The following is an 18715-nucleotide window of genomic DNA, read 5'->3' on the forward strand; positions in this document are numbered from 1 at the left end:
ATTATAATGAAAGTCAGTATTTGACACCTATGTGTTGAGTTCCTATTCTATGACAAGCCTCCTTCCAGGCCCTGAGGAGATGACTCTGAGGGCAGCAAACATTGGTCTCCTCTAATGACACCACATGTAGATGAAAAGTGTTTCCTCTGAGGCATTAACCAAGCATCACTTTGAAGACAGCCCATGTCAAGACTGACTGGCAGGATACCTTTCTCTGACACTAATGAGCAAACATGGAGCCTCACTTAGCTATACTTTGCTTTACTTTTCTCATTTAGGAAGTATGGATAATAAGTGTGCTCCAAGGTGGCTATTCAGGGAAAGAAATGAGATAATACATAGCAAGTGTTTAGGATGGTCTAAAATATGCCCAAAATTTGATGAGCACTAGCTATTACTATTTTTATTGAAACTTCATTAATGTTTATTTGAAAAATCAGGAATGGCTTGCAAATACTGCTTTTTAAAACTCAGTGAATAAAGGTAGGGGAAATCTCACAAGACAGTCCTGCATTTCTATGTAGTATATCCCTGATTCTTCAACACTCAGTCTGGTTCATCCCTTGTACCGCTGTAACATGTGCAGTTAGTATTTTAAAAATAAATTTTCTTAAGTTTTGCTGTTTATCTATGCCTGACACCTTTAAATACAGGACACAATCGTAATGATGCTAACAGCCTCTTTGATTTGCTGAAGATGCTGCTGCAGCTACTCACCCATGTCCCTCCAGCACTGAGGCATCAGCCACATCTACCAAGCTCGCACCTGCAGTGTGTGCATCTCCTTGCGTGAGGTCCTTCTCTGGCTCCAGGAGCCCACCTTGCTCATTGTGCCTGAATGAGTAATAAATGAAAAGTACCTGGAAGTCAACTTTACCTACAGCAACCCTCCACAATGAGTGCTGGAAGTTAGTGACCAGATACCTCACTCCTCTGTCTTCTTCGGGGTGATAATTGTGAAGTTCATGTCTTACATAATTTCTCACTTTCCTGGAAATTTTGGAATCTAGTTACCCATAGAGAAAACTTGTTTCACCATTGACCCAAAGCCTGATTTTCCTGTCCCACTTCTTTGGGATCATCCCCCCAATAAACTATTTCTTCTCAAATTATTTACTCAGAGTTTCTATATAAAAGAACCCAATTTAAGACCATGCTTTAGTTTAAGTTCTTTAATTTAGTTCTTTAGTTTAAGAACTGGAAATCTTACTTCCTTTTATTAACAGAATAGTTGCAGAGAAGGCTGAGAAGAATTTGAATCATTATTTCATTGGAAATTATCTGTTTTTCCTTTTATCCTAAGAATGCTAATAATTATCAAGATGTGTATAGATATGAATCCTTTCCTCTTAATATTGTCTGAAACATTATGAATAAGTTTAAGTTGTACATTCAGAACTATAATTATCACTAAAAGGTTTTTTTCTATTAAGCATTCTATTATTGTTTCTATTCTAGTGCTTTGGTCTCATTTTCTGAAATATTATAATATTGGTATAAATTATTCTGTATTTCCATTGTTCTCAGTCTATTTCTTGCATTTAACAGTGTTTCTTCATGTCATTAAGAACTTGTCTTTTGTATAACTGATTCCATTTCCTAATGACATTTTGTTGTTTTCACAGCGTAAAAGGTAGAATTTTACCTTTCGTTCCCCTGCAGTTCTTCCCAGAGTGACTCAATGTCTGCATCTCATTTCAAAGGAACGTCTTTATTTGCATCTTTTATTAAACACATCTGTTCCTGATACCACAAGATCATAGGGTTTCGCATCTCACCTTCTTCCTAAATGTCAGTTAGAGCTTTTCAGGAATAATTTTTCTTAATTCTGTCAAAAACCCCTTTGGTTTATACTAATATTTTTCAGTGTCTCTTACAGCTTTATTTCTGAAAGTGTAAAGACATCTATCCTGAGAGAACAGCTTGTCACATGCTAGTCTGAGTGTTGCCATTTTCCTGGTGCTGGTGAGATACCTCCTTAGTTCTACAGCTGAATGGTTTAAATGGGTGAAATTTTTTACTGTCATTTTTAGAGGCTCGTCTTTATCCTCATGGCTCACTTGTCTGGAGATAAAAACCTATCAGAACTCTATTGTTTAGTTCTATGATATTCAGAAAACAAGGGAAACGTGAGCATAATTCTGATCCATGTATATATAAATATGTTATTTTTCTATGTTATTTGAAAAATTATTTATTACAATACAGTTTTAATTTTGCACTTTTAGCAGAATTCTTTCATGTCAAATTCTATTTACAGTACCATACATAGGTAATATGCATGTCAGTGTTAAACATACTCCTTCCACTTTTTTTTCTGTGCAGACTTTATTTTGCTTTTCTTATTTATTTTTCCTGAAAGTTTAATTACTGAATCAGTTCACATAACAGATGAACACTTGGATTCTTTGGTATATTCACAGGCAGCCAAAAAGAGCTAGGATTTCTGATCACTTTTCTGATTGGTAGAGATCTCAAAAATCTGAATCAGGGCCAAAGAAATTTTCTACTAACTACTTTCTTTTGGCATAATGAACTGATGAATGACAAGTGATGTCTTTTATTTTACTATATCATCTTCAAGGAATAATGTGCATAATTTTAAAATATTCGTTGTGATACTATATTTTGTTTCCTTTAGTTTTCCTACCTGTGCTTATATCATTTAAATTTTTTAAATATATTTTATTGGTGATACAATTGTAGTCAAACATCACAATGGATTACAAGTCTTGTGAGGATATCCAAGTACACATCATCCAATTAGCCTTTCTCCAATCCCCATCCCACTCCCTCCCCATCCCTCAGTCCCATGTTTGATTTAGTGATTAACATTGATATATTTGTTTACGTACATCATGTGTTTTAAAGAGATTCCATCTTCCCCCATCCCATCCCCTCTTTTTGGTCACCTTAATTGCTCCTCCATAGGGCCATTTCTTCCACTAGATTCCCTTCTATTACCCATTTATTCCTAGTTTTTGCATATTAGGTGAGCAAAAGATTTTTTATTTTCTTTGATATTTCTGTCTATGCCACATTGCAAGTTGCGATCCCACTCTTGAAGGCCACCCGGCAGACTCTGATCCTGGCCTCGCTGGCTCCAGAACTGGCCTTGCTTCATGGCAGGCTCTGATCCCAGCCTCAGAGGCCCCAGCACTGGCCTTGCTTTTAGGCAAGCTCCTATCCTGACCTCGCTGGCTCCAGCCACAGCCTCACCAAGTGCCAGGCACCAATCCCAGCCTTGCTGACACCAGCACTGGCCTTGCCACATGCCAGACTCCAATTCCAGCCTCCTTGGCCCTGGCACCAGCCTTGCCCCCCGGCAGGCTCTAATCCCAGCCTCTGAGGCCCCAGCACCAGCTTTGCCTCATGGCAGGCTCCAATTCCAGCCTCGCTGGCCCCAGCAGCAGCCTCACCTCTTGGCAGGCTCTGACCCCGGCCTCAGAGGCCCCACCACTGGCCTTGCCTAATGGAAGGCCCCAATCCTAGCCTCGCTGGCCCCAGTATTGGCCTCACCCCTCAGTAGGCTCTGATCCTGGGCTGGGAGGCCTGAGCACTGGCCTTGCCTCACAGCGGGCTCTGATCCCAGTCTCGCTGGCCCCGACACTGGCTTCAACCCGTGGAAGGCCCTGATCCAGGCCTCCAAGGCCCCAGCACCGGCCTTGCCTAACAACAGGCTCCAATCCCGGCCTTGCTGGCCCTGGCACCAGCCTCACCTCTTGGCAGGCTTCGATCCTGGCCTCGGAGGCCCAAGTACCAGTCCTGCCTCATGGCAGGCTCCGATCCTGGCCTTGCTGGCCCCAACACTGGCCTCACCCTCGGCAAGCTCTGATCCTGGCATCAGAGGCCCCAGCACCAGCCTTGCCTCATGGATGGTTCAGATCCTGACCTCACTGGCCCTGACACCAGCTTAGCCCCCCAGCAGGCTCCTATTCTGGCCTCAGAGACCCTGGCACTGGCTTTGCTGTCTTGCTGTGCATCGGGCTCTGTTCTCTCCCACTATGAGCAGGTCATCTATAAATGTTCCCTTTTTCTTCCTTTTATGTTTTGTTTTGTTTTGTTTTGTTTTTGTTTTTGTTTTTGTTTTTGTTTTTGTTTTTGGTGGTACTAGGGTTCCTGGAAACCCTTCTACCTCCAGGCTCTACTCCTATAGGCTCTACCTATTTTTTTAATATTTTTTTTTTTGGAAACAGTGTCTCTTAAGCCAGCAAGGCTGGCCTTGAACCTGTGTGATCCTCCTTTCTCCACTTCCCAACTGTGGGGATTACAAGCGTGCACCACCATGCCTAGTGTTCTTTGATTTTTTTAAATATGAGAGAGCAGTATATGTCTTTTGTGAAAGCTGGGACCCCAAATACCCAGTGGCAATGAATTCTGTCTTCCCTCCAAAGGCAGAGGTCCACAGTTTCACTCTGGAAAGCAGGGTCTGCTGCTCTACATGTACCCTGGCCTCCCACTCTGTGCAGAGGAGCACGGTGGCCATGAGGGCTGATGACTCCCAGAACATGCAGCATGGCAGCCCATCCCAGCTATGCGGGACTCCCTCTGGAAACCCCAAACCCTTGTACCACTTAGCATGTTGTCCAGAATTCCCAATCATGTGTGGTAAGAGCAGTCTTTTTTTGGGAGATTTCCTCAAAAGTTCAAGGTGGCTTGGACTGGATCTGTTTGCCCCTCCATATTCTGGTCACCACCACTGCTGCTGCCACCACTACCATCTTGATTCTCTCCTGAACACCTTTCTAACACAGTTTCTTTTCCAGAATTCCCAAGCATGTGTGGTAGTAGCAGTATACCTTTGAGGATATTTCTTTAAAATTATGAGGTGGATTGGATTGAATCTCTGCCTCTACCAACTACTGACCAATGCTGCTGCTGCCACAGCCATCTCGGTTCTCTTCAGAGCACCTTATTCACACAGCATGTTGTCCTAAATTCCCAAGATTTTGCGGTGATAGCATTCTACCTTTGGGGAGGTTTCTTCAAAAGATCAAGGTGGAGTGAATCAGATCTCTGCCTCTACTGAATGCTGGCCGCTGCCATTGCCACTGCCTCCACCATCTCAATTCTCTCCCAAACACTTTTTCCACACTGCATGTTGTCCAGAATTCCTGAGCACGTGCAGCAGTAGCATTCTACCTTTGGGACAATTTCTTCAGAAAATCAAGGTGTGTTGACTCAGATCTCTGCCTCTCCCAAATACTAGCCTCCATCACCACCACAGCTGCCACCGCCACTACCGCCTTCCTCCTAGTTCTCCGCTGAGCTCCTTCCTTACATATAATGTCCAGAATTCTTAAGCATGTGACTAAGGAGCTGTCGCCATTCACGGGGATTTTTTTCCAAAAGTTCCAGGTGAATTGGATAGGATTTGTCTGCATCTACTGAATCCTGGCTGCTGCCACCACCATATTAACCCCTCTTCAATATATATATGTTTTTTTTTTAATAAGAGAAGACAGTATGTGTGTTTTGAAGTGGTTGTGGGATTGAGCACTCAGCAGCAATGAATTTTATCTCCCTTCCAAGAGCGGAGGCCAAAGCCTCACTGTGTAGAGCAGGATCTGCTGTTCCGAGTGCACCAGGGCCCCCAGTGCAGCACAGAGAAGCATGGCAGCCAGGGGCACTGAGCTCCCTGAGATGTGTGGCTTGGCTTCCTACCCAGTGCTGAGCTTCCTGGGATGTTCAGCTCTACTTTCTGCTCGGCGCTGAGCTTCCCGGGACACACGGCTTTGCTTCACGCCTGGCGCTGCTCAGCTCCCCTCACCATGCCTGGGTCAGTTTTCTTAGAAGGTATGTTGTTAAGTATCCCCAGCATGCACAGCTGAAGTGGTCTTTTCTCTAATCTCTTCTGGGATGTTCTTCCAAAATCACTTTTCTTGCATGTTGTGCACCTCCTTGTCATCTTTCTTCCAATTCTGCCATTATCCACTCTCTCTCCTGAATTCTAGATAGGAAGTCACGGCTGGAAATGTCTCCTTAAGTTGTCCCAATCAGATATTAAACCAAAATCTGGTCTCCAGGGCTTCTCTGAGGAATGCATGTTCTTTTTGGTGGCTGCAATAGCCACTGCAACCACAGCCGCCACCATCTTGCCCTGCCTCCTATCATTTTAATTAGTAGAAATTTCAGAATACTGCATTGGGAGACACCAACAACTTTAATTGAAATATTCAGCTTTCTGAAGGAAAAATTGGTAATAAGAATACTAGTGACCTGGAGTAAGAAAGAAATTAGTTCAAATCCTAATGTAAGCACTTCAGATCGATATGAATTTGAGCAAATTGTTTGGCTTTGTAAATCTCAATTTTCTCAAGGAAAAGGAGATTAGTAATATTTCCACACAAAGCTTCTGAGGGGATCAGATGAAAAACTGTCAGCTAAAGTGTTGGGCACATTGTCCAGCCTAAGAGACTCTATAATCATGGCCACCATTTAACCTTGAGTCTGTCTGTTGCTAAGAAGACTCCTCCTCTAAGCCAAGCATGGGAAAGAGGAACGGGGAGGGAATGGGGTGGGGATCGGGTAGGGGCTAACTGGGTGATGTGTGCATGTATGTCTACAAAAGTATTTTCTTTATACCATTATGATGTATGAATACAGTGCACCAATAAAAATAAAAAAAGAAGACTCCTCCTGTGTGTCATGAGGTACCTCAAATTTAATCTGCACCAAGCCAAATTCATTTTCAACTTGTGTACTCCCAACTTGCTTCTCTTCCAGGTTTCCCTTCTATTTTCATATGAGTTAAAAATCCAGGAAACTAGTGACTTGTTGTACTTTGTCTATCCTTTACCATCAATGTTATGCCAAATGCTGCAGATATAAAATTACATTCTAATTGTGTTACTTTATAAAATTCTCTGCGAAAGAAGGGCAGGTCTACATGACTATTGGGGTCATTTCCCTTTGAAATATCCTTAGGTTTTAAGTAAAAAAAAAATAGTACCTTTAAAGATAATTGTTCAATATGCTGTGTGGGGAGGAGGGGGAAGGAGAATAAATCCAGCAGGTCAGTGACACACTTAGAACTATAATTAAACAGGGTATGGTGGTACATGCCTATAATCCTAGTACTCGTGACTGAGACAGAAGGACCTCAAGTTAAAGACCAGCCTGTGCAACTTGATGAGACTCTGTCTCAAAACAATATATATATATATATTTTCCTACCCAACTTGCGTTTTGTGGAATTACAGTAAAATAGAATTCAGGTCACTCACAGAAGAAACAAACATTTGTCAGAAAATTTATTTACAAAAGAAATTTTATGTTGCTTACATTGTCACTGTTAACTATATTATCTTAGTAAAGACATTTTTCCTTAATAATGTGCTTGATTGCAATAATTTTAACTGAGTTTTTTTTAAACAAGTAGCTGAGTTCAGTGCTTCATAAATAATAATATGCTACTATAAGGTAGCAGAAATGTGTTTAAAGCTGAGTTCAGTGATATTTTATTTTTATTTTGTTCTAAAACAACATGTACAATTTAGAATTGTTTTTTCTACATACAAAATTTCAAATAGATTTTATGATATTAATTTTTTACCTCCTCTCAGAGAAAGCACTGATTTTATGGTCTATAAAATACAAAAAAGGGCATGAAGATACATTTGGTTTTGTTATAGGCATATTATTAAATAATGTATTTTCTGAGTCTTCTATTCTGCTCCACTGGTCTATGTTTCTGTTTTTGTGCCAGTACCATGCTGTTTTTATTACTATGCCTTTGTACTATAGTTTAAAGTCAGGTATTAAAATTTCTTCTGCATGGTTTTTGTTGCTGAGAACTACTTTGGCTATTATGGGTTTTTTGTTGTTCCAAATAAATTTAAGGACTGATTTTTTCTATGTCTGTTAGGAATGATCTTGATAATTTAATGAGTATTGTGTTGAATCTTTAGATCACTTTTGGAAGTATGACCATTTTGATGAAATTTGTTCTGTCCATCCATGAACATGAAAGATCTTTCCATCTTCTAAGGTCTTCTTCAGTTTCTTTTTTTAAAGTATAATAATTTTCTTTGTACAGGTCTTTTACCTCCTTGGTTAGGTTTATTCCTAAGTATTTTATTTTTGTGAGAAATCCTGAGTGGAAGTGTTTTCTGAATTTCTTTTTTCAGTGGATTTGTGGTTGGTGTACAGAAAAGCTTCTGATTTTTTTAAGAATGATTTTGTATTCCCAGATACTTTATAAGCCTTTTGGTTGAGTTTGTTGGGTCTTCTAAATATAGTATCATGTCATCTGCAAATAATGAAAATTTGAGTTCTTCTTTTCCTAATTGTACTCTTTTGATTTCCTTTTCTTGCCATATTGTTCTAGCTAGAGTCTCAATGTAGAGTACTACACTGAAGAGAAGTGGTGATAATGGACATCCTTGTCTTGTTCCTGTATTTAGGGGAAATTCTCAAAGTTTTTCCCCATTTAATATGATGTTGGTTATGGGCCTATTATAGATTGCCTTTATGATGTAGAGGTATGTTCCTTCTATTCTGTGTAGTGCTTTTGGCATAAATGGATGTTGGATTTTATCAGATGCTTTTTCAGCATCTATTGAAACGATCATGTGATTTTTGTCTTTGGTTCTGTTTATATGATGAATTACATAGATTGATTTTCGTATTTATAGCTAGCCTTGAATTCCTGGGATTAACCACACCTGGTCATGTGTATGATTTTCTTGATGTGGTTTTGAATGCATGTTGCTAGTATTTTGTTTAGCAGTTTTGCATCCAAGTTCATCAAAGATATAGGCCTGTAGTTTTCCTTCCTTAAGCTGTCTTTATTTGTTTTGGGTATTAATGTAATGTTGGCTTCATAGAATGTATTTGGAAGAGTCTCTTTTTTTCTATTTCATAAAGTATATTGAGGAGTAATGGGATTAGCTCTCCTATAAAGATTTTATAAAATTTATTTGGGAAACCATCTGGTCCTGGGCTTATTCTTTGATAGTAAGCTCTTTATTGCTATTTTAATCTCTTTGATTGCTATTTGTTGGTTTAAATTTTCTATATCTTCTTGACACAGTTTAGGCAGATTGTCTAGAAAGTTGTTTAGACAGTTATCAATTTATCTAGAAAGTTTTCAATTTCCTCCAGATTTTTCATATTTTTGGAGTATAGTTTTTCAAAGTAGTTTCTGGTAATACTCTGGACTTCCATACTGTCAGTAGTGATATCTCCTTTTTCATCTCTTATCTTTGTAATTTGGGTTGATTCTCTCTTTTTTGGTTAACTTGGCTAGTGATTTATCTCTCTTGTTAATACTAAATATATCAAAGTCAATCACTAAGCCAAGCATGAGAAGGAGAGAGGGGAAAGGAATGGGACAGGAACTGGGTAAGAGCCAATTGGGTGTTGTGTCCATGTATGTCTCCACTATCTTGTATCCTACCAGAGGGCTTCACTGACATCAAAGGCCTTACATAACATAAAGCCCTTTAGACTTACTTTCATTCCTGTGACTCTAGTCCTTAGGGAGAGAAGCATCTGTAGTCCAGGTTGTAGTGCACTGAACTGAACAGAAAAAAAAATTATGTATTTTATGGTTTTACTTATAATTCTAAAAATGAACTTATAAGATTCTGTTTTATAAATTAAGTATGATGGAAGAATGAATGCTCTGCTTTGATAATTACTAATGTTATGGGAGATAATTAATGTTATGAGATAACTAAAAGGAACATGTTTCTGTCTTTTCCAACCTTAACTGCAGGTCTATTTTTATTTGAGAATAAACTTTAGCTGGGAGCAGTGTTGTATACCTATAATCCCAGTACTTGGAAGGCTGAGGCAGAAAAATCATAGGTTTGAGGTCAGCCTTCATAATTTAGCAAGACTTTCAGAAACTTGGACTGTATTTATTATTTTTGTACATATTTTTATTGAAAATAAATGGTATACATTTAAACTGTACTTGGTGCCCTCGCCCCCCAACCCTCCATTTCCCTCACCCCCTTCCCAACAATGATTGTCCAGGATAACCAATTCATACTTTTACACATATTCAGATGTAGACCCTCATTCATCAAGTTCAACCTTCTTCCTCTCCTACCTTTCCATTCAAACTTTACTGAGATTTTCCTTTCATTATCTGGAGTCCCTGTGTTATCCCCAATTCTCTCTAGCACAGAAAGAGAAGGGGCATATCTTTCTTCTAATATGCCCAAACTAAGGGAGCATTGAGGATACCAGAAGGACTGTATTTTTTTTTTTTTTTTAATGACTAGGGGTATAATTCAGAGGCAAAATGCTCCTGGGTTCAAACCTAGTACCAACAAAATTGTGGGTGTTTTGCTTGTTTTGTTTTTCTAAAACCAACACCTGTGTATCAACAGAGAGAGAAAACCGGGCATGGTGGTGCACGCTTGTAATCCCCGCGCTTGGGAGGCGGAGACAGGAGGTTCGGATCGCGCAGGTTCTAAGCCAGCTGCGCTACCTTAAGAGACCCTGTTTCCACATTAAAAAAAAAAAAAGTATAAAATAGGTCTGGGAGTGTAGCCCAGAACCAGGAACCTCAGTAACACACACACACACACACACACACACACACACACACACACAGAGAGAGAGAGAGAGAGAGAGAGAGAGAGAGAGAGAGAGAGAGAGAGAGAGAGAGACATTTGTGACCTTGCCTTCAACCCTAATTTAACCAAGATTATACTCCTCACTGTCACTAGGGTCCCCTGTTCTGATTGTCTTTGCTTCAGTGTAAATCACAGGAAGCACAGGATGTGGAATTAACTCCCTCCCTTTTCTTCTGACTCTCCTGCTTCCCAGAACATATTAGATTTGTGGTAAATTTTGTGATACTGGAATCTAACACATTGCTAAAACCCATTCAATAATCTAAACATATTATCTTTTTATGGAGCTAATTTCAATCTTTCTTAGTACCAACCTTTCATTTTCAGTAAAGCACTGAAAAATATTTCATAAGATGATTTTGTATGTCTACTACTGAACAAGATCCATAAAAGTAAAAAAAAAAAATTTTTTTTTTGGTGATACTGGGATTCCTGGAAGCCCTTCTACCTCCGGCTACACACCCAGACCTATTTTTACATTTTTATTTGGAAACAGGGTCTCTTAAGCCAGCGAGGCTGGCTTCGAACCTGCGCGATCCTCCTGTCTCTGCCTCCCAAGCATGGGGATTACAAGTGTGCGCCACCACGCCCGGCCTAAAAGTAAAAATTTTTGTTAGTTTTTTTGGGGGGTACTGGGAATGGAATCCAGAGGCTTTTTACCTCCAGGTTGTTTTATATTTTAGTTGGAAACGGGGTCTAAGTTGCTGAGAGCCTCACTAAGCAGTTAAGGCTGGCTTTGAACCTGCGCTATTCTCCCATCTCAGCCTCCCAAGTCCTAGAATTACAAGTGTGCACCACCATGCCAAGCTATTGTTAGAAAATTTTAAATTTGATTTAGAATCACCATACAATGTAAAGGACTTAATACATTGGACTTATTAAAGGACTTACTAAATTTTTTATTGTTTACATTACATTTTAGAAATGCAAGGACAGTTGTGCAAGCCAGGATCAGCAATCAGCTTGATTTCTGGTCTATAGCTTTATGTGTGCTATTAAATGTTGCCCTGAGATTAATTAATATAACTTGCTTTGGAAATAGAAAATCTATTCAACAAGTTTATGTTCTTTCTTATGGTTAGGTCTTTAATTTCTTTCTTTCTTTCTTTCTTTCTTTCTTTCTTTCTTTCTTTCTTTCTTTCTTTCTTTCTTCCTTTTTCTTTCTTTTTCTTTTTTCTTTCTTTCTTTGGTGGTACTGGGGTTCCTGGAAGACCTTCTACCTCTGGGCTACACTTCCAGACCTATTTTTATACTTTTTATTTGGAAACAGGGTCTCTTAAGCCAGCGAGGCTGGCTTCAAACCTGTGCGATCCTCCTGTCTCTGCCTCCCAAGCGCGGGTTATTACAAGTGTGCGCCACCACGCCCAGCTTTAATTTCTTTCAACTATTCATCATGATTTTCTTTTTCTTTCTGTTTTTTTTTTTTTTTGTGTGTGCAGTTCTGGAGATGGAACCCAGGGACATTCTACCTCTGAACTACACCCCCTGCCCTATTTTTTATTCTTTATTTTGAAACCGGGTCTCATTGAGTTGAAAAAGGCCTCACTAAGTAGCTAAGGCTGTTAAGGCTGTCTGTGAACCGCAATCCTCTGGTCTTGGCCTCCCAAATGCTGGGATTACAAATGTGTACCACCATGCCTGGATTTATTTTTTTTTAAATATAGTTTTATTGGTACATTATAGTCCCACATTATAACGTGAATCACATTGACAGGCACAGAAAGTGAAGCAACATAAGTTTTCTCTGACAATTCCATATTCTGATATGCAATTCGCTGTCAGAATTGAACTAAACTTAAATTCTATATATAAAAGCTCTAAGTATCTTAAGACATGGATTAATTATACCATGAAACATTGTCAGTTATTGCCTCTAATCTTGAACATTAAATGCCAAATGACTTTGAAAAATCTGGGTTAAAATTATACTGGTTCATTTACTGGAAGATTTTATAAAACCATGTACAAATCTATATTTCTATCAGCTATATAAGATAGTTCGATGAGCTTCACATTCAGACTAATATTTCCTAGTTTCTGTGTTTAAAAATGAGTGTGTTTTGGAATCTCAATAAGAGGTTTAATTTTCTTTTCCCTGATAATCTAAAATATTGAACATCTTTTTAGATCCTTGTTGTTCATTCATTTATCATCTTTTGTGAAATGTCCATTCAAATATTTTGGTGTTTCTTGGTTGAGATTTATTAGTGTTTATTTTCCTATATTTTAAATAAGTGTTTTTTCTTCCAATGTGTGATTCAACTTATGGTAACTGGGATTGAAGCCTGGAACATTCTACCGCTGAGCTACACCTCCAGTCCTATTTTATTCTTTTATTTTGAAACTGGGTCTCACTAAGTTGCATATGGCCTCACTAATGTAATATACAAAGAAAGCCAATAACTTTTTAGTAGCTCGTCTTTAAGTTTAGATTAAAATTAAATTTGTTTTCCTAATATGAAGTAAAACTTATAACTTGCTTTTTAAACCAATTATCATTCAAGTATTATAAGATCTTAGTTATTGCACTAATTATGATTACATGCCAAGATACTTTTGTCCTTGGTGTTTAAATTTCCACTAGCACTCTCTTTCCTGTTTTTCTTTGTCATATCATTTATGGTGAAGTATCTTTATACCAATATTCAGAATTCACTAATTAGTGAATCTCTCTGTTTTTTAACAGCATAACTAATTTGAAGAAGGCCTGAAAATTTCCTTAACTCATATATATTATCTTCTTTTGTTAGCATAATTGGTTAAAGCAGTGACAAAGATAAATGTCAAATATCTACATTCTCAACTCATTTAAATGATCATAATCACTCTTATGATCTATGTTTAAAAACTGACAAATGTTTTAGTTCTCAAGTTCATGAATACATTAAATGGAAAAATTATGTCACTTCATCTTTCTCAAGAGTGAGTCAAGAGTGAATAAGTTATCTAAATTTTTTTGAAGTTTTTCCTCTTGTCTCCAATATTCATCATTTTACATGGTACCTTACATATATTTGGGGTCAAATGAATTTATTAATGAAAGAAGTTTCAAGTTTTATTCTTCTTTTTGTCATTTCATTACCTAAGAAATAGCCACTTATTTCAATCCACAAAATGTATAGTCCTAAGAATTCAGGCTCTAGGTATTTGTACTATCTTAGTTCAAATCTCTTCTTCTTCACAAGTTCTATTCTGTGTTAATGTGTTTAATTTCCTTACTTATAAGACAGGTTATCATATTATTTAACTTATAGTTACTAAGATCAAATGAGATAATTTTCACAGGGTGAATAGCACAGTGTCTTATAAAAAATATATAAAATTTCTACCTTAAACCAATATGTCATATACAAAGAACAGATAAACATGAAAGTAGACCAAAACCAAAAGTACCTCTTTAAATATCTTTTTGTATATCTCTACACTTTTTTGCATGAAAATATAGATTGATAGAAATATAGCTGGGTATGGTGGCCCATACTTGTAATCCCAGTACTTGGGAGGCTGACATACAAGGATTACAGGTTCTTGGCTAGCCTCAGCTACTTAGTGAGGCCCTCCATAATGTAGTGACCCCCTATTTCAAACTAAAGAATAAAAATAGGGCTGAGGGTGTAGCTCGGATGTAAAATGACTGTGGGTTTAATCCCCAATCCCCCCCCAAAAGAAACTATCACATAATATATCTTTTTACATTGCAATATTTTGTGCAAAGCTTTCCAGGCAGACGACCATTTTGTTTAATAATAAGTACATTTCAATAATTTTAGTTAATTTTTGAGCATCAAGGTTGTTTCTATCTAAAATTGAAATAGTTCTAAGTAGAACATTATTTTTAAATGATTTATAATGATAAAGTGTCTATCATGTATGGAAATTTTATAACAATTAACAAGCTTACATAATAGCAGAGAAGACTGAATTTTTTTCCTTACATATACTCACCAAATACATATTACTCACTAAAAGCACTTTTGTTTTGTTTTCAGGGTTTTCCATTACAAACAGTGAGCTCAATCCCATATTTACTTCCTTCATCCTGGGAGTTCAGCCGGTTCCTGAAACATTAATGCCAGTTAATGTTGGCACTCATTGCTCTGGGTAGAAGTAACAAGTCTCACTTCCAGGATAAGGCAATTAGAGCCAGTGTATGATTCCCACACATCTCTGCTCCTTTGTTATTGACACCAGTAAGGCCACATGGAGAAGCCTGAGAGATCAAAGTTTTGACTCTAGTTGCTACACAGGTCAGTGGGAGATTGTGTAGAGAGATTTACCTACTAGTTCATATTGGATATCTTCTGTGAGTAAGAAAGAACCTATTTGCCATAATAAGTTACTGATATTTCAGGATTTTCATGTTTTACTGAAATATAAGTTGATTTTTCCAAATTAACTCAGTGTATTGAACAAAAAATATGACACACAAATCAAAATTCCCAAGTGGCAAATATGGTTTAAAATAGAAAAACAAAACGACCAAGAACATCTTAGTTATTATCAAGATGTAAACTCTTATCAAGTTATTATCAAGATGTAAACTGTTGCTTCATCTCTAATAACTGAGCAGATAACACTTGGAAAGTCCCATCTATGACTAGAGTGTTCTCATAAGAGGGTCCTGGATGTTCTGGAGAAATTGACACAGGCAGCTTTTGAAGAACAAGGTCCGGGGAAGAGGTTTTCAGACTCCATTCTCTATGACTATTCTTCAGTTCTTTCCCATTTTTATTCAAGAGAAAGTATTAATATTTATCTCATATGTGTCAATATGCAGTAAGGTAAATGCTTACTTTTTAAATTATTATTTTAGTTGTAGAAATTTATTGAATTCTATGCAATACTTTTGTATTGAACCCAGAGGAGTTCTACCGTTGAGCCACATCTCTAGCCCTATTTTGTTTTTTAGCTAGAAACAGGGTCTTACTAGGTTGCTGAGGGTCTTGTTATGTTGTCAAGTCTGTCCTCAAACCTGTGATCCTCCTGTCTCACTTTACCAAGTACTAGGATTACAAGCATGCACCACTACATCTGGCTTTATGTAATAATCTGATACATGTGTACAATTTGTAATGATCAAATCTGGGTAGTTAACATTTCCAACTCCTTAGACATTTAAAAAGATAGTAGCATGTAATAGTTGTGTGAATTTATGAGGTTTAGCATATTTCACTACATATATGCAATAAATACTGGTCAAATCTGAGTGATTAACAAAAGCCTATGTTTTTATTGGCCACATATAATCATGCACATATGAACATAGATACACATAGAACACTAGAATGGGAAGGCATATGGTAAATATTTAAGACATTAAGTCTTAATGCTTATTGGATACTCATGTTAGCATTTAGAGAAATTAGATTTGTTTAGCTCTAATGCATTATGTCTTGTGTAATTTCAAATTTAATATTCAAATTCTGTGCATAATGGTATCTGGCCCAAATTATTATTCATTAAATATGGTTGTCTGGTCTTAGATTTCTTGGTATGAAAACAACATTCTTTACATTAAGTATAATTTTTCTGGCCATTTCAGAAGTAATTGCCTACTTATTTGCAAACACTATAACCATTCCTTGCCAAATCCTTTGCCAGAGGTTATACATATGACCTTTCTCTTATTCCCAGCTGCACTTTTTTAATGTTTCTCAGAAAACAAAGACAAAATCAACCAAACAATGACTTTCAGGTGGAATGGGAGAGTAAATAATAATTTTCCATTTCCTTAGTTTATATATTAAACTAAATTCCTGGTTTTTTTGTTTTTTTTTTTGTTTTTTTGTACTGGGGATGAAACCTAGGGGCCTTCTACCTCCAGGCTACCCTCCCAGACCTATTTTTATATTTTATTTGGAAACAGGGTCTCTTAAGCCAGCTGAGGCTGGCTTTGAACCTGTGTGATCCTCCTGACTCAGCCTCCCAAGCGTGGGAATTACAAGCATGTGCCACCACGCCCAGCTCAATTCCTGTTTTAATACCCCATTTAGGTATTTAATTTAAGCATCCTGCAAATTAATTAACATTGTTTTAATTACAATATTCATCATATATTTTGGGTTACCTTTATTCACTATCTCTCTTTATTTACTCAATTACAATTGAAAGAAAAATAATCTTCCATGTTTACTTTCATATTTAATTGCCTAGCTCTGCATTTTCATAGAAAAATAAGAAAATGTAAAAGGTTTAACAGATTATGGCAATATGAACATGCACATACACATGTGCACACACACAAGTTACACTGGAACAGGTTATTAGAGTTAAAATCCCTGCTGTGTCTTTAGCAGCTGAATGGCACTAGGTAATAACACTGTTTTGAGAACTAGCTTCACTGCATGCCACCAAGAATCATCAGGTAGAAATACACTCTAGGGATCATTCCAGTTATTGATATAGTGAATTCCCTACCCCATCTATTACGTCTTTGTCCTCCTCCCAGGCTCCAATCTCCCAGTCCCTTCATCCCAGTTTAGACTTAGGGGTTTCCACATAGGCTTTTATTTATATGTTGTGACTTGGAACAAATGAATCTCTTCAAAGGAATTTTAATCCACAGATCTTCTTCATCTGCATGGACCTCCTTGCCAAGCTTCTAGTTTAAATTCCTGTAGCAGCTGTACCAAGAGGAACTTGAGCAGCTGTATTACTTATGAGTGCCCTATTTAGAATTTTTGGATAATTTCCAAATACTTTTATTTCCCAGCTCTTATCTCTATGTAGTTTGGAATGGAAACACCCTTTCTAAATATGTCCTTTCTCCTTCTTTCTTTCTTTCTTTCTTTCTTTCTTTCTTTCTTTCTTTCTTTCTTTCTTTCTTTCTTTCTTTCTTTCTTTTTTTCTCTCCCTCCCTTGCTCTCTCTCTACAGAATAGATGTGAATTTATTTCTGGGGAAAAAAGAGGCAAAAGAAAAAGTTTCAGAAAAATAACTTTAAGTGGGGATTTTGAATTTGGCAAAAGTCCCAGTGTTTTAAAGAATCAGATGTTTTTATTTAAATTGTTGATATTACCCTATTCTGTACCTCTCACAAAATTCTAGTGTTCAGGAAGCAGAATTAGATGATGTGTGCTTGTATGTCTGCACAAGTCTTTTATCCTATTAACATGTATGACTACAATGCACCAATAAAAAAATTTTAAATAAAAAATAAAAAACAGGGCAAAAAAAGAAATTCAAATTGGGCAATAGAGTATGAAAAGAGTATCTGGTAAGGACAGTATTAGTATTTGGAATCTAGAAGATGTGCAATTTTCAGACTGTGTTTCTTGTGCCTGAGCCTAACTAGAAGGTGATGGAATACAAATGATTCTGCCTTTTAACAAATATTCACAGTTATTGAATAAAAGTAATTATATCTGCTGTAGAAAGACTAATTCTACAGGGAGCATGCTTTTAGCTGTTTTATATCATAAAGGAAAATTCCAGGAGTTAGGAAGACTACTCTCCTCTGGCAATTCTTTGTGTGTGTGTGTGTGTGGGGTACTGGGGTGGAACCCAGTCTCAGTAGTTGAGGCTGGCTTCAAACCTGTGCGATCCTCCTGTCTCAGCCTCTCAAGCATGGGGATTACAAGCATGCGCCACCACGCCCAGCTTTCCCCTAGCAATTCTTCAATCACATCACTAGAAGAAATGATCCACAGACACAGGACAACTTTGTAATCCAGTCACACTGTGAAAAAAAAATCTCATTGAAGAATCTCTCACTGTTTGAGACTGAACATCTGTTTTTTTTTTTCCCACTCAAACAATGGGCAGTGTGTTCCCATAATAAGGAAAATTGTATATAGCCCATCACAATTTACCACAAAAATCATGTAGAGTAGCACACTTAGGCATGTCAACAATCTTCAAAAATAGCTGATTAACCTTAGAAGTTGTGACTCCCTCAAGAACTTGCAGATTCTAATCCACATCCTCAGATTCCAACTTTCATGACTTTTTTCTCTACTTTACAAGGAACATGTTGCATAGAAACTATAGTAATTCATTTCTTCAGTGGTATACACCTTTCTCAGATTTTTGCCTGAACTTATTCTTTGTATTGGTGTGGAATTTGTCAAGCTTGGTCTTTATCAGTTGGCTCTCTTGCACTGAACATGTGCTTAATTCATTATT

This window comes from Muscardinus avellanarius (assembly GCF_963383645.1).
Source record: "Muscardinus avellanarius genome assembly, chromosome: 1".
Lineage (NCBI taxonomy): Eukaryota > Metazoa > Chordata > Mammalia > Rodentia > Gliridae > Muscardinus > Muscardinus avellanarius.